We start from the raw sequence: 22,802 nt of genomic DNA on the forward strand, positions 1-22,802 counted from the left end.
GGGGCTTAAGTGGTTAAGCATGCATTAGAACCAGGTCAGAAAACCCGTTGATAACAATCTACAAGTCGACCGCGGGCAGGTGACTGGTAGATCACAATCGACAGGCTACTGGTGGAGCTGTGCAGGAAAGCAGTGAGCTGCTGGGAACCTGTTAAAAGCCAGCAAAGGCATTCCTCGCCCCTGCAGTACGCCCTCTGCCTCTGTGTGGCTATGGAGCAAGGAAAGCCTCTGCGGCCTATACAGCGGGCGGGTTCAGGCTGCGAGCAAGGAAAGCCTTTACTGCCTAGAACAGTGGGTGGGTCAGGCTGGGGGGGGGGACATCTGCCATCTATGACTTGTCTGAAGGCACCCAAGCTCATCCCAGGAGTGTATTTGTGAAAGTGGAAGCATTTGTTTATTGCCTAATTGCACTGTAATGATATGAAAGGGCTGATTAATGGTGTGGATATGGGGTAGAGGTATCTCCTTTTGTATGGAGCCTTTTTTTTTTATTTTAGTAACTTTTCCTTTAACCCGTTTGCTGCCAGAGCTGTTTTTTTTTAAACATTTGTATTTAGTTTTGATTTTTAACAATAATATAAACAATTCACTACATGTCACAAAATAGTACAATGGACAGTATGTGTAAGCAAGCCATACATCAGGATAGGGGGCAGCATGACAGGAAGGGGACAGGAGGTGGGCAGCGGGACAGAAGGGGGACAATGGGAAAGGTGGGGGGCAGAGTGACAACAGGAGGGCAGGGTAACAAGAGGGGGCAGCAGGACAGGAGGGGGGCAGTGGGAAAGGTGGGGGACAGAGTGACAAGGGGAGGGGAGGGTGACAGGAGGGGGCAGTGTCACAGGAGGGCGGCAGCAGGACAGGAGGGGGGCAGCATCACAGGAGGTAAGCAGCGAAACAGGAGGGGGCAGTAGGACAGGAGGGAGGCAGCGGGACAAGTGGGGGACAGAGTGAGAAGAGGAGGGCAAAGTGACAAGAGGGGGCAGCAAGACAGGAAGGGACAGAGTCACCGGAGGGGGCAGCAGGACAGGAGGGGGCAGCATCACAGGGGGTAGGCGGCAGGACAGGAGGGGGCAGCGGGACAGGTGGGAGGCAGCGGGACAGGTGGGGGGCAGAGTGACAATAGGATGGCAGGTTGACAGGAGGGGACAGCAGGACAGGAGGGGGCAGCTGAAAAGAAGGGGGACAGTGTCACAGAAGGGGAGCGGTGTCACAGAAGGGGGAAAATTCACAGGAGGAGAGTAGCAGGACAGGAGGAAGCCACGTGGAAATTTTAGTTTGACTGCTGGGGGGGGGCACAGAAGACATAAAAACCTGAAAAAAAAATCAGATGAGGATAAGGATTTACCTGCCTATGCTGGCGCCAGACCTGTCCCCACCATGGGGGTCCTGGACCTACAGGTGGGACAGCAAAGCCCAGGAAACATGGCAAGGTGGATGCACTATCGTACAGCTGAAAGTTGGCTTGTTAAGTTTACATAAGTGTGTGTAATATCCTCCACTGCTGCCATCGCATGACATACATTAGTGGCAGCATAAGGATTTAAAACAAAAATGTATTGTATTGTAACTTATCAATCCTTAAATGTAGTGGCTGCATTCATTTTCTTTTTCCCTTTTTTTGACACCTTTGGGACAGCAGCCTGGTCAATCTGGGTGGAAGGTAGTGTTAAAAATGCTAGCGAAATCAGGGTTAATTTAAACGTACTTCCCCTCTGAAGAACAATCTGCAATGGATCACTTTCAAAGGGCATTTGACACGCAGTGAGAATGGGTTGCCTTTGAAGCTTAAGGTGAGGTGGTTGGGGTGTTAAAAATGTGGCTTAATGAAGTGTTTTACATACCACTTAACCAAATGCAAGTTTAAACATAGCCTTAACCACTTTAAGACCGGAAGATTTTGCTGCTTAATGACCAGGCCCTATTTTGCGATTCAGCACTGCGTGAATTTAACGGACAATTGCGCAGCCATGCGATGCTGTATCCAAACAAATTGACTTCCTTTTTTTCCCCACAAATAGAGCTTTCTTTTGGTGGAATTTGATCACCTCTGCGATTTATATTTTTTGCGCTATAAACAAAAAAGAGCGACAATTTTGTAAAAAAAATAATTTTTTTTCACATTCTGCTATGTAACATTCCTCCAAAAAAATGTAAACATCAAAATTTGTTAACATTTTAGGCCAATTTGTTTTCTGCTACATATTTTTGATAAAAAAAATAAATAAATCGCAATAAGCGTATTTTGATCGGTTTGCACAAAAGTTATGGTGTTTACTAACTTCGGGAAAGATTTATGTCATTTTTTATTGTTTTTTTTTTTTTACTAGTAATGGCGGTGATCTGCGATTGAGGCGGACAGATCAGACCCCCTAACTGACATTTTTGACACTTTTGGGGGGACCAGTGACATTACTACAGTAATCAGTGCTAAAAATATGCACTGGCAGGGAAGGGGTTAACCCTGTGGGTGATCAATGGGTTAAATGTAAGCCTAGAAGAGTGATTATAACTGTGGGGGGGGGGGGGTTGGGCTTGTGGGATGACCAAAGAGACATGTGATCCTATATAGCAGGATCGCATGGTCTCTGTGATCTCTGTGTTTTACATCAGCCATCCGTACTTCTCTGTCCGGGAAGATAGCGCGAGTGGCCGGCGCCCATCGGAGCCGCCTGAACCTCGCGCCAGCTTCCCCACTGACGAGCGGGGGTGGGAGGGCGGCGGCGCGCGCTCGCCCCTTAGCTCTTCACAGGCGAGCGCCATACATGTACGGGAGTTTGCCTAGGAGAGCCAGCCAGTACATCTGCGGCGGCTGGACGTAAAATGGCTAAATGAACTTGACTAACTGAACTCGTGCTAACACTTTTTAATCAGTTACAGCAGAAAAATATAATTTTTTCCTTTTTGGAAAAAGTTTTTTAACATAAACAAATAAAAATTGACCAACAGCACCCCTGTTAGTGTTAAATGATTTGTCTCAACCCTCTAACTGCCACTTTTGCTATATAGCTTGTTCTGGTAAAGAAAGGTGAAAACAGACTTACTAGCTGGACCAACAGGTTTAATCAAAGGGGAAAAAAAGCCTAAAAAACAAATGCAGCCACCATATCTAAAAACTGGCTTTGGTGCAATGCAGCTTTAAGCTTGTTCTGAGTTTATGCCAGATGATATCCTATATCCAGTATAATAGAGTTTTTGTAAGAACTTACCGTAAAACTCTTTTCTCTGAGTCCTCTGACAGTCGCAGCCCAGTCCAATCAGCCTTCACTATTGGGTAATGGCAACCTCCGCAGGAGTAGCTTGGGAGTGAAAAAGTTAATACAACCAGACTTTTACACTTGACACACCCCTAGGGGCTGTCCCACATACATTACCCTGCTCACCTCATCCCATGCTCTCAGTTTTGTAGCAAGCAGTGGCAGAAGGCCAAGCCCAAGAAAAAATTCAGAGGGGCGGGGGGCTGCGACTGTCAGAGGAAAGAGTTTTACGGTAAGTTCTTACAAAAATTCTATTTCTCTTACATCCTCTGACAGTCGCAGCCCAGTCCAATCAGCCTTCATTATTGGGACGTCCCAAAGCAGTGCAGATTTGAGGGGTGGGAAGACGCAACCAACTAGAAGAAAAGGCAATGTGTTAACCGGGCCAGAGGAAAAGACAAAAACTCCACTGAGCCAACAGGGCAACAAAAGCTCAACAGGAGCTAAACCCCAAACCAAAACCCCCCCCGTAAAAGAGATAAGAAAACCTATCTCTTCAAACAACTGCCGCACTTAAAACTTTGCGGCCAAAGGAAGCATCTGAAGATGCCATCATGCCAAGTTTATAAAATTTAGTGAAAGTGTGCACCAACGACCGAGTCGCTGCTTTGCACACCTGAGCCACAGAAGCCTGATGGCGAAAAGCCCTTGTAGAATGTGCCCTTACAGGGAAAGGAGGCACCTGACCCTTGAGCGAATAGGCCTGAACAACAGTCTGCCTGATCCATTTTGAAATGGTTGCAGTGGACGCAGCCAAACCCTTCCGAGGTCCCTCGGGAAGGACAAACAGGGAAATCCGACTTTCGAAAGGACTCCGTGGCAGCCAGGCAAACCCTGACCGTCCGGACTACATCCAAGGAATGCAAGGCAAATTCCTTGGGATGTTTGGGCTTCGCACAAAGCGAAGGTAAAACAATATCTTTGTTAATTTGAAGGCAGATACCACCTTGGGAAGATAAGACTGATTTGGTCGTAGGACCACTTTATCTCTATGGACAACCAGATAAGGCGAACGACAAGATAACTCCGCCAATTCAGACACTCTGCGGGCAGAAGTGACAGCTACCAGAAAGCTTTGCCTGTGTTGTCCCGGAAAGTTGCCTATCTCCCTGATATTCTCAAAAGGAGGCCGTTGTAGAACGGACAAAACCAAATTCAAGTCCCATGGAGGCAATGGAGCCATCCGCGGGGGAGCTAGATGACAAACGCCTTTTATAAAAGTGTGAATCAAGGAATTCGACGCCAAGGGATGCTGAAAGAAGATGGCTAAGGCCGACATTGTTTCTTTATAGTGACCAATGCTAAACGCTGATCCACACCCACCTGCAGGAAAGCCAAATCCCTCGCCACCGAAAAGGAGCGGGGATGAAACCCTTGCAACTCGCACCAAGCAATATACGCCCTCCAGGTACGATGGTAAATCTTCCTAGAGGTAGCTTTTTGAGCCTTCAACAAGGTAGGAATGACAGCATCTGAGAGACACTTGTCCCTCAGCACTTGGCTTTCAACAGCCACGCTGTTAAAGCCAGAGACCGTAAAGCAGGATGGAAGATTGTCCCTTGAGACAGTAGATCGTCTTTCAACGATCTGCGTACCTCTGGCCACAAACCTTTCTACCTTTCTGTTGAGATGGGAGGCGAACAGATCCACATCCGGAGTTCCCCATCGGGTACATCGGGTACACAAGAGATGGAAGACCTCCTGGTGTAAGGACCATTCCCCTTGCTCCAAGGTCTGGCGGCTCAGATAATCCACCTGCCAGTTCTCCACTCCCAGAATGTGGACGGCCGAAATCACTGGAACGTGCGTCTCGGCGCAAGGCAGGATCTCGGCCACTTCCTTGGCCACCCGGGCACTCTTGGTGCCCCCTTGGTGATTGACATATGCCACCGCTGTGGCGTTGTCCGTCTGAACCCGGACCGGACGACCCTGTAGCCGGGTCAGGGGGACAAACTGAGGCTTGAAGGAAAGAATCTGTCTGCGGGACGAGAGCAAAACTCTATCTTGTACCCTGAGCAAATCAGTTTGTGAACCCATCTGTCCCGAATCTCGGACAACCATGGTACCTGAAAGTAACCCAGACGAATTTCCCCTTCACCCCTACAACGGGTGAGGGTGTCCCTTTAAGGTGGAGGAGGACTGGGTCGTCGAGCCGGACTGACCCATCTTGGACTTACCAGACCAGGATTTCTTGGTCCCCCTGGGGACCTTGAAGGATTTACCTTTGTCTTGCGACCCTGAGGCATGAAAGGACCCCCGATAAGCCTTGAAGGAAGGACACCTCCGAGGGTGGGGCTGCTTACCCCTAGGATTTTGGGGCAGTAGGGTACTTTTACCACCCATAAGACCCTTGATCAATTCATCCAAGGTATCCCCAAAAATTTAATTCCCCATAAATGGGACACCTGACACAGTTTTCTTGGAGGCATGGTCAGCCGACCAACTCTTTAGCCACATAATGCGATGAATAGCGACCCCCACCGCAGACAGCCTTGCGACCAAAGGAGCCTCGTCCAAAGCTGCATCACATAGATACAATATGGCGTGGGCCATTTGATCCACCAGATCGAGGACCGCAGGGGGGCGATTCCGCCACCAGGATGCGCTTCCGCTCCTTGAGCCATTCGGTGACCGCCGACACCATCACAGAAGCGAAAACCGGTTTGAGTAGGTAACCCGCCAACAAAAAGATATGGTGGGAAAGCGTTTCCGTGCACCTGTCTGCCAGGTCTTTAAAAACCGGGGAGTCCTCCATGGGCATTAATGTGGACTTGTTTAATCCAGAAACCGTATGGTCCACCTTAGGCGCCACTGTTCAGCGGTTGTCAACTGCATCTGCAAAGGGATAACGGTACTGGAAGCGCTAAGGTACTGTCAGCATATGCTTTGTTCGTTCACTGTGTTGTGAAACTGCTCGGGACAGGGAAAAACCTGACCCGACCTCTGGGCCTTGCGGTACCCGAAAGAAACCCGCTTACCTGACTGAGAGGGTTCTTCTACAATATTTAAGGTCTCCCTGACAGAAGAAATGAGTGCATCCATCATAGCGCATTCCTGCACCGCACTTGAGGGAGACTCCTCCTCCCCATCTGAATGTGAGGACAGGGACCCCTCCAGGGGGACGTTGTCAATGGCAACCAAGTCAGGCTCTGAGTCCGAAGACTGAGAGGGCACCGGCTGTTTTTGAGTAGTGCGTTCTGACATCAGCAGATCCACCTTAGAAGCTAAAGTCGCAAGCGCAGCAGATAAGGAGGCCATGGAAGAAGATTCAGGTGACCCTGAAGCCCTAACCAGGTCTGGAGGGAATTTGCTGTCCTGTGAGTCCATGTGCACACAAAAAATTTTTTGGGACATAAATCGGCGGTTACCGCGGTTCCCACCGCAAATCCACACGGCTGATAGAGAACCCCTGTAAACGTAACTAGAGCAGAGAAAGGAAAAGTATTGCAGGGAAAATAAGGCCGCCCCAGTCCTGTCTGCCTATCAGTAAGGGAGAGGAGAGATTAAAAAAGCCCGCTGCACTCACACAGCAGCTGCCCAAATCCAAGATGGCGCCCGAACGGCGCCAAAGGGCAGAAAAAAATGGCCGCTGCCCACACAGTGAGGCTAGAAGCCTGCCCTTACCCAAAATGGCGGCCGAACATTCGGCGCCAAGTTCTGACCGCACAAACACACTGGCCACCACGGGGATAGCTGCCAGGGACCCCCCCAGACATGAAGCAAGCCCCCACACTCCCCCACGCACTCTCTCATCAGCACGCATAGCGCCCCCAGCGGGGCCGGCTCAGAAAATGGTTGGGCATGGGGATATTACAGAGGCCTTAATGTCTGCGATCCCCTGGGATTGGGCCCACATGACACCCCCGCAGACTGTCCCAGGACAAGGGGGTAGCATCACTCACCATACCACGATTCACGGGCTCCTTCTCCAAGACAGGAAACACCTCCTACTCTAAGTGGCAGGAAGGGATGCTAGCAACCCAGGTTGTACCAAAGTTGAGACATCCCGGCGAAGAATCTTCGCAGGCTAGTCCCCATCCAGAGGGGCACAGTCATGGTGAGGCCTGGGGGCACCGCAGACCTGCGACGCTCGGTGGCAGGCTGGGACACCATAAGGGTCTATATTACCCAGTGCGAGGCCTAACTCTGCTGTCGCTTTTAGTCCTCCAGGGATCCCCCTGACTAACTGGCGATGGTGAGTGAATGAAAGAAAATAAAAAAAACCAAAACACTTCTTATCAAGAAAAATGTAGAAAAACTGAGACATAGGTATCAGCTGGGTAACCTAGATCTACTCCTGAAGCTAGGCAGCAAAAAGACTGAGAACATGAGATGAGGTGAGCAGGGTAATGCATGTGGGCCAGCCCCTAGGGGTATGTCAAGTGTAAAAGTCTGGTTGTATTAACTTTTTCACTGCCTAGCTACTCCTGCAGAGGTTGTCATTACCCAATAGTGAAGACTGATTGGACTGGGCTGCGATTGTCAGAGGACGTAAGAGAAATGAAAATATGCACATAATAAACTTTCAAAAGCCTTGGGGTTGATTTACTAAAGGCAAATAGATCCTTTACCGTAAGGCTTGGCTTACAAGGGAATTTTCCCCAGAGTGTAATAAATATGGTGACAATTTTTTTGCAAAGAATACCCAAAAAAAAAAAAAACAGCATTGTTGCTTTTACATGATTGGATGATGGGAGTCTGCAAGCTTCACCTCATTCACTGCAGAGCTTCAACTAAAACCCATTTGGCAGACACACAGAAAGATCTAGTTGTTGAAAAAGCAATTGATATTGGTTAACTGCTACAAAAATAAATGTATTGTTGGAGGTAATTTCAGCATTATGATTTTGTGATAAGCTTATTGAAATACAGTTACAATTCTGATTATAGTGGCTTTAATCTTTGGCTTAATAACCACTTCCCTTCCGTCATATTGTAAAATGATGCCGGCAGGAACCTCTCATCCCTCCAAGCGGGCATCCTTTTGAGTAAAGAGCCAATAAAATGGCTTTTTAACACATGACCAGCTGTGTCCAATCACAGCCGGTCACATGTGTTGTCCTCATTCTCACGAGCAGCCCTAGGGGCACTCAGTGCGGCGATCAGGGATGTGGCATGTCCCTCGGACACAGCCTGTCCCCGATCAATCGTAAAGAGCCAATAAAATTGGTTCTTTACCATTTGACTGGCTGTGTCCAATCACTGCTGGTCACAAATGTCAACAGCTGTAACTCGCCATTACCAGGTTCTCCTCCTCAGTATGTGAGGAGATTTGGAAACAGTAAGTTACTGTATTACAGTACTGTGTCCCGATTGCCCCCAAGTTAAAGAGTACCTGTCTGTAAGCCCATCAGAGTACTTGTCTGTCTCTTTAGGTACAGTGTTGCATGACTGAGTAATTGTCATTCAAAATGTGAGAGCACTGAAAGCTGACAATTGGTCTTGGCAGTAACGGGGTGAAAGTGCCCTGTATTGAAGTGGTTAAAGTGGCATTAAACGTTACTCTTTCTTTTAATCCATGCATACTAAGCAGTGTAGTATATATTCCTCACTGCTTAATATGTATGTTATGTGGCACAAACACTTACCATAGTACAAACAAATAGCCACTGCCCCCACCTATAACTGGTCTTTGCAGCAAGGAGCACATTGAAGGGCAACACATTCAAAACAAAACCAGAGAAATTCTCTGCTCTGCTTAACGACCAGCCTGCAACCAACTTACTTAACCTGTCTAAAAGATGCGTTAAAAACTGGGGTTTAGTCTTCACACAATTGCAAATACATACATAATCTACCCCCTCAAGGCACTGTAGTATTTTCTGTTGTCCTAACTCAACATGTGACAGCCTCCATAGTAGAAGTACATGCATTATAATGGAAAGGCAGGGAGGAGGTGAGCCTGGAGGGAGCCCACCCCTCCTTAGGCAATTGCCGCCCGCCAGCAGTACATATACTGCGGCAGGTCGGCTCTGTCCCGTGAAACCACGTAACTGTACGTCGCTTCGCTGGACCATGAGTGGGGGCGCGTGCGCGCCCATTCACCGCAGGGGAAGCTGATCTGCAAACAAATAGCCACTGCCCCCACCTATAACTGGACTTTGTAACAAGGAGCTCATGGAAGGGAGCTAATGTATGCAAAACAAAACCAGAGAAATTCCCTGATCAGCTTACCCGACATATACATGTACATATTCTGCGGCAGGTCAGCTCTGTCCCGTGAAAGGAAGTAACTGTACATCGCTTTGATGGACCACGAGTGGGGGCGCGCACATGCCCATTCGCCGCAGGGGAAGCTGATCCCACAGGGGAAGCCATGGAGACAGAACGGCATTCTGCCGTTGTAAACATGGAAGACTGCTGTTCTGTCAGCAATGAACACAGGGCTCCTGTGCTCCTGTGTTCCTCCTATTTAGGAAAACATGTCCCTGTGTTTATTTCATAAGTCCATCCCCCACACAGTTAGAAAGCACCCCCTAGGGACACATTTAAGCCTTTGATCGCTCCTGGTGTTAACCCCTGCCCTGCCAGTGTCATTAGTACAGTAGTAGTGCATATGTATAGCACTGATTATTGTAGTAATGTCACTGGTGCTCCCAAAAGTGTCAAAAATGTCAGTTAGGTGTCCAATCTGTCCACCAAAATCGCTGATCACCGCCATTACTAGTAAAAAAATAAATAAAAATTACATAAATCTTTTCCCTAATTTGTAGACCCGATAACTTTTGTGCAAACCAATCAAAATACACTTATTGGGATTTTTTTTAACAAAAATATGTAGTAGAATCCAAATTGGCCTCAAATTATGAAAACATTTGATTTTTAATTTTATATATATATATATATATATATATATATATATATATATATATATATATATCTATATCTCATAAAGTACAAAAATATTTTTTTTTTTTCATAATTTGTTTTTTTTTTTCATAATTGTCACTCCTTTTTATTTATAGCGCAAAAAATAAAAATCGCACATGTGATCAAATACCACCAAAAGAAAACTATTTGTGGGAAAAGAGGAGATCAATTTTGTTTGGCTTCAGCGTAGCATGACCGCGCTATTGTCAGTTAAAGTAACGCAGTGTCAATCGCAAAAAATGGCCTGGTCATTAAGGGGGAAAAACCTTCCAGTCCAGAAGTGGTTAAAGGCACAGGGGCGCACTGAACAACCAGCAAATAGCACTACTTACTATAGTACCTATTCACTACCATTGGTTACAAATGCTTTAGTGCAGCTTTCTCAAACTTCCTTTTGGCGAGAGTGTGCGCTATCATGTCACAGTGAACAGACAGGGAATCAGCAGCCAATCAGGGGAGCAGGGAAGTGGCTTGTACACGTCCATTCAGCACTGGTCTTGGCCAGGAGTGCACAAGCAAGGATGACTTCATAGGAAAGGAGCCACCCTAAAAAAACGAAAACGAAAGCAGCACAAGCACTGAAGCAGGAGGAAAGAAAAACGTTTGAACAACAAGGGGCAGCCTGTAAGGCAAGTCTTCACAATAGCAGGTGAAATATATTAAAAAAATAAAGCTTTGAACGCACTTTAAATAAATGCAATAGCCGATAACTCTGGATGACAAGCTAAAGCCATTGCATGACTGTTGGATCAGGAAGCAAATCTGACTGCTTCAAGAAGAAGATAAACCCTAGGTTTAAATGTCTTAACATCTCTTTGAGGTTTCTAATTCAGTTTTGAAACATCGGAAAAAAGCATTGGCAACAGCTAATTTTAAGAGGATTTGGCTAACACATGCTTAAAAAGAGCTTTTTATTTGGGGGCAACAAGTTAATTTCCTTCCCCTGATGTGCCCGCTGGAGCATGATGCTTTTCTCATCTTACAACCTCTGCCTTGTCACAAATGAAGTTTGACAACAACAGAGCCATTCATTGCCCGGTTAGAAACAATAGGAGAGCGGGACCTAATAAAGCTTCTGCTCTCATTTCACACAACTTTAGAGATTTTCTGTAATTACTCTGTGAAAGTTAATAACCATGAAAGCAGCATGCTGCGGTACTCAGTAAATCAAGCCTCTGTATTGAACCATTTGTTCTGTAATACATATGTTTCATTCTGTTTCCATCTCTGGCAACCAGAATCATCACAGCTTGATATGCACAGATCTACATCTTAGATCAAATAAAGTATAACGTGGCCAAACAATACTAAATGCGAAATGAAAACCTTTACTAATAGTATGATTTTCCCACTTGGAATACTGCAAAGCTTGTGTAAAAATAATAGAAAATGTATCTCTAGCTCAATTTTTTTTAATAGGATGAGACGTTTTTTGCTGTTCATATACCTACCAGGAATATTCACTAGTATTGTCTCTTACTGAGGTTGTCACAATTTAATAACTGTCTGAATTTTGAACCATTTCAGGGTAGCGAGAAACATATGACTCAAAGCTGGTAATTGATGAATCACATCAGAACTTTACTTTTTAAATGTATTTGGATACAGACTGATGATAATTAGGTTAGTAAAATGCTAAATTATTTTAAACTTAAAAAAAAAAAAAATAGAACGAAAGCCAGGCCTTATGGTGAATGACTCAGTTTCTGCAACAAAAATAAGTGACTCATCCGATAAAGCAGAAAACGGTCTAATGGCTGATGATTAATGGAAATTACTGTCTGTCCTTTATTAAGTATCACAGACAATTGGAGCCTTGTGGATAAGGACAGCACCATGTTATCTACAGTCATGAGAACAAAGTTATTTAGTGCTTTATAGTAGGTAGGTCAATTTTAAATTATATCCTCCATTTGATTGGAAGCTAGTGTAGCCAGGGCTGGTGCATGGATTTTTGACACCCTAGGTGAAACCTCATTTTGCCTCCCCACTGGCTCTGCCCAAAACTCCACCCCCTTTGCCCTGCCCGTGTAAACTGCCATTCAGGGACCCCCCTGCCCCCCCCCCCCCCCATCTTCCAAAAAAAGATGAATTCAAAACCCTCGCTGACAATGGCATTTGTCACTCCTTTCTCTCCTGAAAGTGATGTCACCTTAGAGCAGCGGTCCCCACCCTTTTTGGCGTAGGGGACCGGCTTTGTGGAAGAAAATTTTGCCAAGGACTGGATACCATGCTTGATATGGTGTCAGGATGATTGAAACACATTATTTCTACTATTGCATTGTAATATATAATAAAATAGTTAAACTCTAACCATAATGCTGAATCAGTGGGAGCCCTGAGCTTGTCACTTGCCACCAGATGCCATGTGCCACTGTCGCCTGCCCCCAGATGCAGCGTGCCACCATCGCCTGCCAGCAGATGCAGCTTTCACTTGTCACCAGATGCAGCTTGTTACTTGCCACCATCGCCTGCCACCAGATGCAGCGTGTCACTTGCCACCGTCGCCTGCCACCAGATGCAGCTTGTCACTTCCCACAGTCGCCTGCCACCAGATGCAGCATGCCACAGTCGCCTGCCACCAGATGCAGCTTGTCACTTGTCACTAGATGCAGCTTGTTATTTGCCACCATCACCTTCCACCAGATGCATGCTTGCCACTGTCGCCTGCCACCAGATGCATGCTTGCCACTGTCGCCTGCCACCAGATGCAGCTTGTCACTTTCTCCTGTCATCTGCCACCAGATGCAGGGTGTCACCATTGCCTGTCACCAGATGCATCGTGTCACCATTGCCTGTCACCAGATGCATTGTGTCACCATTGCCTGCCAGCAGATGCATTGTGTCACCATTGCCTGCCAGCAGATGCATTGTGTCACCATTGCCTGTCACCAGATGCAGCGTGTCACCATTGCCTGTCACCAGATGAATTGAGTCACCATTGCCTGTCACCAGATGCATCGTGTCACCATTGCTTGTCACCAGGTGAGTTTAAAAGGAAATAAAATACATGGAGCAGCGCTAATTATAGAAAAATCTGAACATCCTGTAGACATACTTGTATACTTGCATAATTGTATCACAAAAATGCAATAGAATGGTCAGCATCAATTAACACAGGAAGTATGATAGAGTGTTCATTCCGTAGTCACCACAAAGTGAATCAGTACACAGCGAAAGTGAAATCCCAGCCACCACACACTGACTCTTACCAGAGGATGGCAGGGGTACAGCAGCAAGCGGATATGGGACCGCTAAGATCCGCTCAGATGAGGATCTTCATGGGGAAAAGTGCAGCCTTATAAAACTCTCCAAACTCCAAAACTATCAATGGTATAATACACAGCGGATAGCCAAATCCTCCTTAGGTGGTTCTTATACCTCATGGGTCAGGGAGAGATTAAAAGAAAAATAGGCCCATAGTGCATTATCCTTTAAAACAAACAACTTTATTCAAAGCTTATAGGGTATGCACTCACCCAGATACATGAAAACGATCAGATATAAAACATCAAAGATGAAGTTCCACAGCGATATGTGGTAGCGATATTGTTTTCAGTGGATAACCAAAAAGATGGCCGACCACCGGGATTTCCGGGTGTGACGCAAAGACGTTCGACTAGCTCCTCCCGCGTTTCATCATTACGACGTCTTCAAGGGGGCATAGGTGTCACCGGTGTCATCGTGTCACCATTGCCTGTCACCAGGTGCATTGTGTCACCATTGCCTGTCACCAGATGCATCGTGTCACCATTGCCTGTCACCCGATGCAGTTTATCACTTGCCACCCGCAGCCTGCAGTGTTCCACTTCACCTATAGCCTGGCTCTCTCTCTCCCCTTCAGCTGGGCATGCTGGGGGCTGCAGTTTCCCCTAGTGTTAGGGACTACATGTCTCATGGTCCTCTCTGCTCCTTTTACATTTTTTTTCCTGTCCAATAGGTAGGAGAGGGGAGAAACATTGGCAGCTGTTCGCCGCTCCCTAGTACAGCAGCAGGAAGAGGAGAGGGAGGGGGAAAGAAGAGCCCACAGCTGCTCTCTCTCCACAAAGCACTCCGATCTCCTTCTGTTCTACTCCCCACTGCTGACTGAAGGAGGGAGGGAGAACAGGCAGGAATGGACAGCGGCGGCTCGAGCGGGGGTGGGGACGGGACAGTACAGCTTCTCCTCGGCGTGGAGAGAAAGAGGTAGGGGGATCCGCGGCGCCGGCTGGGCAAATTAGGGAGCCAACTCTGCCTATGGCGAGATCACTGAGCGCCGCCCCGGCTGATGTGCGCTCTAGGCCGGTGTCTACCTTGCCTATAGGTAGCACCAGCCCTGAGTGTAGCAAAGATTTGGAGTGATGTAGCCAGGGGCTGACTGGTAACTTTTAGCCCAGGGGGCAAGTATAAACCAGAGGCCCATGGTGCAGCAACTTGGCCCATCCTTCTGACACCCATTCCAGGCTGAAGAGCCGCTATAGGTACTCTTTACTCACCAGCCAAATCCGAGGTACCGACCTGGCCAGCAGGGGGCGGTTGGGGTAGCTGGGGCATCTCTGTTGGGGCTGGCCGGGGGGGGGGGGAGTCTCCAGTGGGGCATGGAACTGGCCTCTGCTCAGACACAGCTCACACCATCCATACTGGGGGGGGGGGGACACCAGCACTCTGTCTTTGTCTTCAACCCGCACCCAGTAGGTCAGCAGTGGGGACTTTTTACTTCTCTTCACCAGGAATCCCTTAGGCATGTCTGTGGCAGAAGTGGTGAAGCCTTTTTTTCGGGGCAATAAGAGTGACCCTGGGGGGGGGGCAATTGCCTCCCTGCCCCCTGGCCCAGTCCTCCCCTGGATGTAGCAGTGAGGGGGTTGGAGAGGGAGTAACCTGGCTGCCATGTTCTGTACCAGGTTCAAACTGTACTTCTTTTTCAGGGAGTCTATAATAGATGAAGTTGCAAAAATCCAATCTTTATAAAAAAAAAAAAAAAAACATGGCTTAATTGTAGCATTTCCCCTGCTGAAATCAAATGTTTGATTCTTCCAATATTCCTGAGATGGATGTGAGGACCTGATGGCAGCTAATACTTATTGCTTAATTGATTGACTAGTGTCCAGGACCATACTGCTTTGTTTTCCCAAGGTGTAAACCAGCTGAAAGTGTTTGATGCCACTATGTTAGCCTTTGCCCTCCAATTACAAGCACTTCTGTCTTTTCCAGGTTCGGTTCCAGCCAGTTACAATTCATCCACTCTTGTATGTCAGTAGGACACCTATTGATCTTGGTCGCAGGGTCACCAGTGTCTGGCTCAAGGGACTGGAAGAGCTGTGTATGCACAGTGGTTACTAAACGTTAGGATTTATATATATTTTGTCAATTAACCACTTGCTGACCAGCTGCCGTAGTTTTACAGTGGCAGGTCAGCTCTTTCCCGCCAAATGACGTACCTGTACGTCGCTTCGCGGGACCGCTAGTGGAGGAGTGTCGATTGGCCACAGGGGAAGCAAATCAGTGGGTCCAGTGGCTGCAATTGCCGCCAGGCACTTGCGATCGATCCCCATGGAGACAGAACGGCGGTCTGCCATTGTAAACATGGTAGACCGCTATTCTGTCAGTAATTAACACAGGGCTCCTGTGTCCCTCCTATTTAGGAACACAGGTCTCTGTGTTCATTCAGCAAACCCATGCCCCAGAGTTAGAAAGCAGCCCCTAGGGACACACTTAACCCTTTGATCGCCCCTGGTGTTAACCCCTTCCCTGCCATTGTCATTAGTACAGTACCAGTGCATACTTTTAGCACTGATTACTGTAGTAATGTCACTGGTCCTCCCAAAAGTGTCAAAAATGTCAGTTAAGTGTCCGTATTTGAAAAAAAATAAAAAATGATATACAATTGTTCCCTTAGTTTGTAGATGCGATAACTTTTGCGCAAACCAATCAATATACACTTATTGGGATTTTTTTTTACCAAAAATATGTAGCAGAATACAAATTGGACTAAAATGATGAATAATTTAGATTTTTACATTTTTTTTTTTTTATTGGGAATGTTCTTATATAGCAGAAAGTAAAAAATATATATCTTTTTTTCAGAATTGTCGTTTTTTTTTTTGTTTATAGCGCAAAAAATAAAAACTGCAGAGGTGATCAAATACCACCAAAAGAAAGCTCTATTTGTGGAGGGAAAAGGACATCAGATTTATTTGGGTACAGGGTCGCACGGTCGCGTAATTGTCAGTTAAAATAACGCAGTACCGTATCACAAAAAATGGCCTGGTCATTAAAAGGGTAAAACCTTTCCGGACCAGAAGTGGTTAAAGAGGAGATCCATGCTCCCCCACAAAACATTAGAAGGCAGCAGCTACAAATACTGTAGGTTCTGACATTTAATACTAGGGCACTTATCTGTCCAGGCATCCAGCGGTGTTATCAACCAAGCAAATTCTTTAACCTGCTATCAGGTACTGGCGCCGCCATTCTGACTAAAGGTAACTGTCAGTGAAGCCTTGCGGCTTCACAGCCGGTTTCCTACTGCGCATGCGTGAAGCTTGCTGCACTTTGTGAATGGGCTGTAGTCTTCTGTGACCTGTGAAGTAGTGATGGACGAACATCTGCCGGGACGGTTCGCAAATGATTCGTGTGAACTCGCTCAAATGTTCGCGAACCGCAAGTTCGCGGTGGGCCCCATTCATTTTAATGGCAGGCGAACATGAAAAACCTCCAGGTCGTATTTGCAGCCAACAAATACTTACTAGCTGTGCACACATAGTCCCACAACATGGACACTGACATACCAGATGTATTGCTATTGGAAAAGTTGCCATAAAAAAAAAAAAAAATTTCAGCAAAAAAATATATATATATATTTTTTCTAAATCAGCCAGAACTGACAGCAGCCGGTAAATACATGTCAAATACATATAGGGTCCATTCACACGTCTGTAAAATGGGTTCGTATCCATTCCACAATTTAACGGAACGTTTACAGACCCATTGATTTTCAATTCCAGTCTGAAAAATGAGGCATTTACAGGATAAAGAAGTAAGTGTTGGCCAGTACAGGCACCAAAAATTAGCCAACAGCCGTTCACCTGACAGCAAAGAACTTTGTATACTGTGGCTGGAGGTACATTAGGCAGTCACAGGATACAGAAGTAAGTGTCAGCCATTACAGACCCCAAAAATTAGCCCACAGGCGTTCACCTGACAGCAAAGAACTTTGCCTAATGTACCTCCAGCCACAGAATACAGTCACAGGATACAGAAGTAAGTGTCGGCCATTACAGGCCCCAAAAATTAGCCCACAGGCATTCACCTGACAGCAAAGAACTTTGTATTCTGTGGCTGGAGGTACATTAGTCATTCACAGGATACAGAAGTAAGTGTCGGCCATTACAGGCCTCAAAAATTAGTCAACAGGCGTTCACCTGACAGCAAAGAACTTGGTATTCTGTGGCTGGAGGTTGCTGTGTGGAGCAGGGACAGAGTGTTAGTGACACAAATCGCTAGCTAATAGGTCCACAAATGTCTTCTGTCAGTGTAGGGTGAGGTTGCTGTGTGGAGCAGGGACAGACTGTATAGTGACACAAATCGCTAGCTAATAGGTCCACAAAAGTATTTTGTCAGTGTAGGGAGAGGTTGCTGTGTGGAGCAGGGACAGACTGTAGCAATTAGGCATTCAACAGACATAAAAGGCCTTTTATGCCGCTGTATTTACCTAAGACAGGGACAATGAATTGTTATGGGTGGTGGCGGATAATTGTGGCCTGTCATGAGGAATTTGAATCAAACATGGTCTACTGGTCACATGTGTTGAATTCCTCAGAGATCCATGCCTCATTCATTTTTAGAAATGTGAGGTAGTCAACACTGTCGTGAGCTAGGCGAGAGAGCTTATCGGTCACAATCCCCCCTGCTGCGCTGAAAGTCCTTTCGGACAGGACAATGGACGAGGGGCAAGCCAACAGTTCCATTGCAAATTGTGTAAGCTCTGGCCAGAGGTCAAGCCTGCCCACCCAGTAGTCCAGGGGTTCATCACTTCTCAGAGCCTCCACATCGGCCGTTAACCCAATGTAGTCGGACACCTGTCGGTCTATGCGTTCCCTGATGCTGGAGCCTTTGCAGTCAACGCATAAGTCGCGGTAAGCCCAACACTCACCTAGGGACAATCTGCTGGATGGATGGAAAATAGGGTTTCCATCCGTCCAGATTTGATGGATTGGATCGGATGTCAGTGCCAGCGGACATGTCTCTGCTGACATTCAATGCCCCATAGACATGCATGGGGGGACCGTTCAGATCCGCCAAAAAAACGGACAGGCGAATCTGAACGGTCCGCCTGTGTGAAAGGGGCCTAAGAAGGCACCTGGACTCCCGTCACTGAGCCCAGTGGGAGAAACACCATCAGAACCCACAAAGCCACACTCCAGGCTCTCACCGTCCAGCCTCTTCTCCTTCTCCTCTCTCCCCACAATTGTCCTCCACTCCACCTTCCATCATGCCGTCCTCACATTTTTCTAGAAAAAGGCAGGCTTCCGTTGCCCAAATGTTTAAGCGTAAAAAAATGATGACGCCGGATAACCCTCTTGCCCAACGGTTGACCACTGGCTTGTCGGAAATGATAGACCGCCAACTACTGCCATATAAACTGGTGGACTCGGAGGCCTTTCTAAAATATGTGGCCATTGGAACACCACTATGGAAGGTCCCAGGAAGGAAATATTTCTCGCAGAAGAGCATCCCAGAGCGATATGGTCATGTTCAGCGGCAAGTGAATGTATCTCTGGCACACAGTACATCTGACCACAGACATGTGGTCTAGCAAACACGGGCAGGAAAGGTATATAACTTTTACTGCCCACTGGGTGAACCTTCTGATGGCCGTCAAGCATGTAACCCGTGGCACCCGTGTAGATTTGGTTTTACCGCTACGGATTGCATGCAGGCCTGCCTCTTCTCCTCCTCCTCCTACTCCATCCTCCCTCTCCTCCTCGGTTGACTCCTTTTCCTCTGCTACTGTCTCTTCCACTGCGCCGCCCAAGATCTCCAGAACCTATTCGACATGCCAGGTAAGACCTTGCCATGCTGTGCTGCGTCTGTTGTGCCTGGAACCCAAGAGCCACACTGGTCCTGCCCTTCTTTCAGCTTTGTATTCACAGGCAGATCAGTTGCTAACGCCGCTCAATTTGACAGTTGGTAAAGTGGTGTGCGACAACGGTGCCAATCTGCTGCGCGCCCTGAAACAGGGCAAAACTACACACGTGCCATGCATGGCACACGTCCTGAACTTGGTCATGCAGCGATTCGTTGTCAAATACCCTGGGGTCCAGGAAAATCTCGGCCCATTTCAGAAGATCGTACACAGCCATGGCTCCCCTTGCTGACATTCAGCGGCGACACAACCTGCCCGTCAGAAGTCTTATTTGTGACTGCCCGTAGCGATGGAACTCAACCTTGTATATGCTTGATAGGCTGTTCCAGCAGAAACGTGCAGTTAACGACTACCTGTACGAACTCTGCGGCAGGACAGGTTCTGGGGAGCTTTCGTTTTTTTCACCGCGCCAGTGGCTGCTCATGCGTGATGCATGCAGACTTCTGCGGCCATTTGATGAGATCACCAAACTGGTCAGTCACAGCCAGGGCGCCATCAGTGACACCGTACCTTACGCCTTCTTTCTGGAGCGTGCATTGCGTCGTGTCATTGATCAAGCCGTCGAGGAGCAGGAGCAAAAAGATGAGGAAGTCGCAATTGCTGGATGAATATAGAAAGCATATTATAGTGGATTTGTATTGTGCAGCATTGTGACTGGTGAGCGGTTCTGCAGCGATACTACAACTACAAAGAGTGACAAATGCAATTAGAAAAAAGTATTATAACTGGTGTGTTAGACCAGTGGCCCCCCAAAAGGACAGATTGAAGCGGGGTGTTATTTAACAATATACTTTCATAATAGTGTATTTGGGTACTGCAGAAATTTTGCCTCTGCATTATCGACGTCACCTTCCCCACCACTAACATTAGAGATATCAGAGTAGGCAGCAACAGCGGGGACCAACCTCCATGGGCTGATCTGGGTACTGTCGACAGACTGCTGAGTGGCGGCTGTTGCTACCTCCTCTTCCTGATCCGATGCCAAGAATGGCTGCGCATCGTAAATGTCTTGTGATGGATCGGAAAATAATTCCTGTGACTCAAGCGGAGGGTATATGGTGGTGGTGTTGGTGGTGGTGTCTTTGGGGGTGCACACAGCAGAGAGTGAAGAGGGTGCAGATAGAGAGGATGAGAAGGGTGAAGAAGAGGAAGGCTGAGCGAGCCACTCAACCAAGTCTGGTGCGTCCTTAGATGTAATCGAACGCACCTTCTGCAACTTCCCACTTTGGCTCCGGCCTGGTGCTCCTGCCCTACCCTTACCACCCCTGCGGAAGGGCCTGCCTCTTCCTCTGCCTGTCATTAAATGACCCTGTGACAAGTAGAGAAGCACAGTATATGTGGAAGAAGGTATATAACACCCCGCTTAAATCTGTCATTTTGGGGGGGCCACTAGTCTATCACACCAGTTATAAAAAAAATTTCCCAGTAACATTTGTCACTGTGTGTAGCAGAGGGAACTCAGCGAAAGAGGCAAAATTTCTGCAGTACCCAAATACACTATTATGAAAGTACATTGTTATATAACAACCCACTTCAAATCCACTATACTATGCTTTCTATATTAGAAGGTATATTATAAGTGTATTACACCCCTATATACTGCACACCAAACAATACTACACCTATACCAGTCCTTAAAAGGACTTTTGTGGACCTATTACCTAGCGATTTGTGTCACTAACAGTCTGTCCCTGCTCCACACAGCAACCTCTCCCTACACTGACAAAAGACAGAATATAGGCCAAACAATAGTACACCTATACCAGTCCTTAAAAGGACTTTTGTGGACCCATTACCTAGCGATTTGTGTCACTAACCGTCTATCCCTGCTCCACACAGCAACCTCTCCCTACACTGACAAAAGGCAGAATGTAAAATGGCAGCCAGATCGGGTCTATTTATAAGGTAGGGGGTATGTCCATGTGCTGAAATGTCTCAATTGGCTGTCCTGTACCCCCTGATAGATGTGTCATGGGTCAAAGTTCTTTTACAATGTAAACTAATATGGCAGTCGCGAACATCGCCATATGTTCGCATATTTAGCGAATCGCGAACGAGCAAAGTTCGACGCAAACCGACCGCCTGGTGAACCGCTAGGCCATCTCTACTGTGAAGCTTCCCAGAAGGCTGCGGGGGAAAGGGGGGGGCTGAACTCCTGGCTCAGATCGCCATGGCAAACTGACCCGGAAGTGGGAGCGGGTACCTGTAAAAACAGGTATCCTCTCCCCTTTTTTTCCCCTTTTGGGTGGAGTTCTGCTATATGTTGAAAGTTTGAACAATTTCCTACAAAAGAGTAAAATGAATGTTGTTAAAAATTGCCAGAAATACACTTGGGAATTTAGGAAGTTTAAAAATGTTAAGAACAGTCCACAGCATTCTATCACCCATGGCTTTCATTGCTCCCTGGTTTTGAATGCCCAATAATAGAAACTGTGAAAAATAAATAGTTTTTTGACTGGTGTACTGTTTACTTTTGCAAACCATTTCCACAATAAACCTACATTCGATGCAAGAACTATGTTGATATTTGGATTTCCATTGTGTATTTTGGGACCAAGCAAGGTCTGGGATCTGCAGTTTCTCGTGCTTCAGGGTACAGTAAAACCTTGGATTGAGTTTGGTTTGAGAGCATTTTGCAAGACAAGCAACACTTTTTTTTTTTTTTTTTTTATACATTTTGACTTAGTAAGCAAACGATGTCTTGATATACAAGTAGCGTCATGTCACAAATGAGTATAAAAGTGAAGAGAGGCGCCTCTAAATGTATCAATATGGTTACATTTAATGAAAGTACAATATTAGGCAACTCACATGATGATTAAAACTGGCACATATTATGCAGGCATCTGGGGTAAAGCTGCCCACATAGACCATCCTCTGCACCGCCATCGACGTCATCCCTTCCATGCTGCACTCCACGAGTGATTTAGACCTTGCTTTTAGGTCACTCTACTGCAGGGTAGTCCTCCCGGTCATGACTGCAGACTGACAGCGGTGAGAGCAGGCGGTGCGGAGGATCTTCTATCTATGTGGACAGCTTTACCCCCAATTGCCTGCATTCTTACATGTGCCTGTTTTAATCATCAACCATGTGAGTTACTAAATGCTAAACCTTTATTAAACGTCACCATATTGCTACACTTAGAAGCACCTTTCTTCTCTTTTATACACTGTAGCTCCTGCTGGATTTTGCTTCTAATCCCATTGTGGAGGCTGCCATTTGTGGATAGAAATTTGATGGTTACACAGCCTATCACGTAATCTTTTTATATGGACTATAAATTAAAGGATTTGTGAATAAACGGCTGTGGAACGAATCATCTGAGTTTCCATTATTTCTTGTGGGGAAATTTGCTTTGATATTAGTGCTTTGGATTACAAACATGTTTCCGGCACAAATTATGCTCGCAATCCAAGGTTTTACTGTATTTAGAGACAGCTGCTTTGCTGCAGGGGGTTCAGAATGAAATTTGGGGGACACAAATTACTTTGGGTGTAGATCTACTTTAAAGCAGTTAGTGTTTGGCTTCTTTACCGTTTGTATTTCACACAGA

The 22,802-nt window shown here is 46.7% G+C and overlaps 1 protein-coding gene across 1 annotated transcript in view; it reads right to left on the reverse strand.

Annotated features, from left to right (window-relative positions):
- Positions 1-22,802, reverse strand: part of TAGAP (T cell activation RhoGTPase activating protein) — a 211,710-nt gene that overhangs the window by 156,863 nt on the left and 32,045 nt on the right. The gene's annotated exons all lie outside the window — the stretch shown is intronic.

This window comes from Pelophylax lessonae, assembly GCF_965119305.1.
Source record: "Pelophylax lessonae genome assembly, chromosome: 3".
Classification (NCBI taxonomy): domain Eukaryota; kingdom Metazoa; phylum Chordata; class Amphibia; order Anura; family Ranidae; genus Pelophylax; species Pelophylax lessonae.